Source organism: Silene latifolia, chromosome Y (assembly GCF_048544455.1).
Source record: "Silene latifolia isolate original U9 population chromosome Y, ASM4854445v1, whole genome shotgun sequence".
Taxonomy (NCBI): domain Eukaryota; kingdom Viridiplantae; phylum Streptophyta; class Magnoliopsida; order Caryophyllales; family Caryophyllaceae; genus Silene; species Silene latifolia.
In genome coordinates, this window is record NC_133538.1 from 189,003,847 (window position 1) to 189,009,742 (window position 5,896).

General features: G+C 39.7%; 1 long non-coding RNA gene across 1 annotated transcript; it reads right to left on the reverse strand.

The window, feature by feature from the left end:
* Nucleotides 1–285: 285 nt before the first annotated feature.
* Nucleotides 286–2,121, reverse strand: LOC141634536 (uncharacterized). The gene is made up of 2 exons (XR_012539265.1): nt 1,951–2,121; nt 286–1,857 (listed from the first exon to the last, which is right to left on the reverse strand). It is a non-coding gene; the product is annotated as an uncharacterized LOC141634536 (long non-coding RNA).
* Between the last annotated feature and the right edge of the window lie 3,775 nt (nt 2,122–5,896).

Here is a 5,896-nt window from a genome sequence, read left to right on the forward strand (position 1 = left end):
ATTAATTTAGAAGCGTGCACTCAACTAAACAATTACAATTATATTGCTATGAATCAATTCTCACATTTAAAACCTCATAATCTAATTATAACATCATTGTTTTACTATCATGGCTCCCCTAATCCTAGAAATTAAGAAATTAGCTACTCATGGCGATAATAAAACAAATAACGACTGATGAAGCAATGATAATCATGGTATAAGGATGAATAAGAAGAAATTGCATAAACTGATATTAAATGCTAAAAACAATTAAGAGACAAGAGATTAAAAGTTGCAAAGGAATTAAACTGAAATAGAAAGAGAATAAGAATTACACAATTCAAGATCCGGCAAAATGAACGTCGAACAAGAGAAGAAATGTGTCTGCTTAATACTGAATGATTAGTGAAGTAAAAGATGATAAAAGATGATCAAAACCTAATTCAGTCTTTCCTTTATATAGGAAAGATATTTATTTAACCTAATACGATATTAAAGATATTAAAATCCTACGTCCAATAGCAAAGTGCTCGATCGAGCACATTGGAACTACTCGATCGACTCAATCCTCCAGCAAAAGCAAAACCTTTCGATCGAGTACCACACAACTCGATCGAGGAACACCATATTTGCACCTCTCGATCAAACATATGAAGTATTCGATCGAGGTCTTCTCAACACCAAAAAGGTTTTGATCGAGTGACTTAGTCAGCAAAAGTACTCGATCGAATTTACTGCCACTGAAATCAGCAAACTTGGACGTTTGATTGCTTCCGAGACGACTTCACGCTTCCGAGGACAGTAGCATTCCCGCTCCAATTATTCTATCTCCATAAATGCAGGCTAAAGGGACAGTAAAAGGCTCAATTCCGTCTTCTGTGGTAAATTCCTTCCAATAAGACAAAGCAAACCAAAGTATACGATTCGGGGGACATTTGTAGCATAATACTACGTTAATCACATAGAAATGCGTGCAAATAAAGCTTAAAAAGACTATATAAAAAGCACGCATCAGTCACACCTCATCCCGCAACTAGGGTTACAACTAGCCAGCCTTAGCCACTACCCGTACCCCAGCCAGGCCACTGACACAGCCAGGCAAACCGCGGCTAGGCTAAGCAAGTCACTGCCCAGACCATGGGTGGCCCTCTGTCCAGACCATAAGTAGCTGACTGTCGAGTCCCTAATTAGCCTCCTACCCTCGCCCAAACAGTCACCAGTACTCCACCTAATCAACCACCCAACCCAACCGCTGTAACCACCGAAGTCAGCCACCAAAACCGTGTCCAACCACCCAAAATAGACCCACAGAGCATGCCATAACAGACTCCAAAGCAGACCACTAGACCCGCCAAAAACAGACCAAGGTGTAGGCCGTAACAGGTCACCAAAACAGGCTGCAAACACCACTAACACGGGCTGCAAACACCACCAAAAACAGGTTCCTAAAGCAGGCCATAACAGCCCCAATGCAGGCCGTGAGCAGCCCCCACACGACTACCATTCGTCTGTCCACAACCACCATTCACACCACCCCAAATTCCGTCCCAAAAAAAATACAATAGCACTCTGTTTTCACGCTTAAAGCAGCTCAAAACCGAGTCATTCTAAGACGACATTTAAGACAAGAACAAGCTGAAATTTGCACAACTAACTTACCGTTTTCATACGAAAATAATGCGAAAATCAAATAAAGAATGAAACTTTACCGCAACTAAACATCCAACACACAAATTTAGCACACAAAACGACATAATAACAAGTAATTTCAACATTTTGTCGAGTAACCTATCACCATTACCTCGAAAGCTCTTTAATCTTTAAGTAAACGGTCCACAAGGCACGAGTCTTCCTCCGGGTCTTCAAATCCTCCACCTAGGAGCAAGAAAACCGGATGACTAAGCTAGAAACCGAAATTCCCATAAGACGGGTCATTTCGAAAACTCAACAAAAACGGAACTTTCTTACCTAGAAAGTTGAAGGACGGAAAAGGGAAGCTAATGGCGCAAAAATCAAAGGAAATAGTTCAGAAATGAGGGAGAAATCTGGGATTGGAGATGGACGATTAATGGTATTTTATTGTTTGTGTGAGTTGAAGGTGTCATACGAAAAGCAAGGGTGAAGAAGAAGGAAAAAGGCAGGTGAAAAGGCAACAACAAAAATAGATTATATGAGTGTGTGAAAGGTAGTGTGAAATAAAATAATGAGAGTAGGTGGGTGTGTTGTCAACGTGAGATTGGTTCGAAATAATCTAGTCTCACAAGAGAAATGTGACGGTCTTTTACTAGACGGAAATACGTCTTAAATCTACTATAACTTAAACAGAAATTATTATTATTATTATTATCACTATTATTAATACCCGACTAAATATATATATATATATATATATATATATATATATATATATATATATATATATATATATATATATATATATATATATATTTTATACCAACTAAGCTTTTAAAAATATAACTTTTATAAAAATTGTGTTTTAAATAAAATTAATGGAATTAAATAATTTAAAAATATAAATAAAACAATGGAATGGTCAATTAAATTATAAATGTTAAAAATGGAGAATTTACGGGTGTTACAAAGTATATATTAGATTTATGAAAACAATAAATTTGAGAGAATAACAATAAATAACTAAAGAGTGGGAAATTCATACTAAGATGAAAATAAGATTTAGTAGATGAACATAGGAAGAAGCTAGATAAAATAAAGTCGGAATTTTGAGTGCAAATTACGGAACTAAACTAATGTAATTATTGATTTAATTAAAGGGGATAAAGATGGATTTTTATTTTCTACAAACTAATCTACTGTTTTCTATCTTCTAAAAATGATGCCGTCTAAAATTGAGAGTAAAGTGTCTCAAAGTTCTAATTCCTTCTTTTTATATAGCCAGGGAAAGTAAAATGAAACGACAGCCCAAAATACACAAAACGCAGGTCTTCATTTTAAATAAAAACAAGGGGTAGGAGCGTCTTTTTACTTCCTTCTTTTTATTCTTCAAAAATCAATCAACTCACCAGGAAAACATTTGACTGAAATAATCAAACACATGGCTGGCACTTCGTGATGAACGACGGCAGCTCGGAGTTGGTGATCGAACAGTTGTGTGTTGACGGTGATCGAATTGAGAGGTTGTGGTGATGCTGTTGCTGCTGCCGTGGACAGAGGAGGACGAGGGGCTGCTGGTTTGAATTCCGGTTTCGGAACCAGATTTGATGCGTGGGATGCTCGGTGGCAATGATGATGTCGGGGCTTGGGAGATGCTGCTGCTCCGCGATGGCTTTTGTCCGAGTTCCTCGGGTTCTCAATGGCAGGGGTGTCTAAGACCCCGTGCAACCACGGGCGGAGTAACCGGGCCTCCTGTTTTGAACAACAAATTTATAAGCTTTATTGATGAAATTCAGTACAGATATTAAAGTATAGTACACTTGTACTTCATATTTGGGGCCTCATTTTTTTACGGCGCACCGGGCCTCTATTTGTTTCAAGACGCCCATGCTCAATGGTGATGTGAGGTGGTTATAGGTGTGAATGATGGAGGTGATATGGTGATGGCTGTCATTTGATTGATGGAATGGTGTCAAGATGACGAGTTGCAATAGTGGTCGTACGAGAGTAGCTATGGTTGGTTAATGGTGGTAATTGGGTTTGTGTCGATGTCGGTTTTCGGTTGCAAGTCGGTCTCATGGGCACAAGATGGGACTGTTGTGGAGTACGGTGATGCTTGAGGGTGAATTGGACTGCTGTGGAGTGGTGGCACCTGGTGATGCGAATTGAGGTGGTCGGGGATGGAGGAGCAGGTTGGGATGGAGCTCGAGGATTGAGCCATGGTGGCTCGAAATTCTGGATTGCTTGGCTGATTTAATTGAAGATTGCCATGGTGATTGGTAGCATAGAAATAAATGGTGGTGGGATGATATTCTCGAGGTCAACATTGTGCTTGACTCTAGAACTAGGTAGCACCAAAACGGACACGGATACGGGACACGGGCACGACACGGACACGTGACACGGCATCCCATAAAATTTAGGACACGGGACACGTTATTTAAATTAAATAAATATATATTTTATAATTATGAACGTTCGATTTTATTTTTATAAAATTATTGGATAGTAAATTTAAAAAAGTGAAGGTAAAATTTGCCCTTGATTATAACTTATTTTCATTTATCATCTAAACGTATCTTCTAATCAATTTCTTTCGACTACTCATTTCTCATTTAAAGAACATCATTCACCTCAAATGATGTCTAAATGTTATGGACACGCGTCGGACACGGCCCAAATACCATGGACACGCGTCAGACACGTGCCCGAATAAATGTAGAAAGTTAGACACGGCTTTATAGGTGTCGGACACATTTCGGCGTGTGTCCGAGGAGTGTTGGTGTCCGACACGGTGTCGGACACGGGACGGTGTCGGACACGGGACGGCTGATTAGGAGAAGTGTCCGTGCTACCTAGCTCTAGAATCAACCATTTCATTTCCCTTCTTTGGATTTTGGACTTATTCATTTGGTCACCTACCAACTTTGGACCCGTCTCGAACTCGATCTTCGTCTTATTCTTGTAACCCGATTCGTACCATTATTTGTTTTCGGTGAAATATTAATTCATATATTAAAATATTAACTTTGAAGTACATCATCACTATTTTCCGACACCATATTCATACTGAGTAACATACAGGCTCCTACATGTAATTTGTGGACAAGGCCCTCGGGAACTGCGCCCGCGGGATCCACACTAGGCATAATCGACTCGAGGTTCTTTCGAATCGAATTAAGACCAATTAGAGTCGCCACCAAGTTTTTTGGGAACTTGGAACCGTTCAAGTCAACTTTACACCTTTCATCGAAAAGCATAAAGCCAATCGACTACGAGTGATTAAAGATAAAGACTTGTACCCTATATCACTCGATTTGAATGACTCTCGTAATCCAATGGTATTTAGACGGATCCACAAACCATAGATCTTGAGTAAGGGGTAAGGGTACGTGTTGGAAAGCCCATAAGGACACCCAACCCCGCCCGTCAATAACGGCCTCTACTAAGTCAAGTGTCGAATTTCAAACAGGGTCATAGCTACTACGATATATGAAATGCAAACATTGTTTTCAAAACCCTAACATGTGAAGTTTCTATGTCGATTTAGATGCAACTAAACTAACTTTGTCAAAGTTGTAAGTTAGCATGTGGGTTGATTGATCTAAGCAACATATAAACGAAAGCAAACAAGGCTTAGGGGTAATGGGGGAGCCGTTGGGATCTACCTATTACAAACCAGGCATTTCATGCCAACACAACAATAAATTAAAGATACAACTCGATCTAAATACAATTGCTACATACGGAACCGTACACGACACATTACACGGCCAATCGGCCTAGGAAACCGTGCACAAGAGGGGTGGCCCACGGCTTACATGACTCACGGCCTTGGGTCACTCCTCGTGATGTGCGCTTTCACTTAATATCATCGAATTAGACATAGGGCTACGCACCAAGGCATGCATTAGCATAAACCGGGCCATGTTGCTTTAAACAACATGCGATTTACTACGCTCTTACATGCATTGGGACACAACCATCTAACCAAACAAAACTAAGGTTTTTGAAAGAGGTTTTGACTCGATAAAGGGAAACTAACTTGAAAATTACAACTCGATGAACAAGCGATAAATTACAAGTTATAAAGCGATAAAGAACAAGCGATTCATAAAACGGACGAAACCAGAAGGACCAAAAGACACGGCCAAATCACGGCCAAACCAAACACGGCTACCCTAGGTCCTAGGTCAGGTTCATTAGTTAGATCAAATGATTGCGAAACGAACTCGAAACAAATTAGAAAACAAGTTGAAAACGACGTTGATCGGTTGAGATG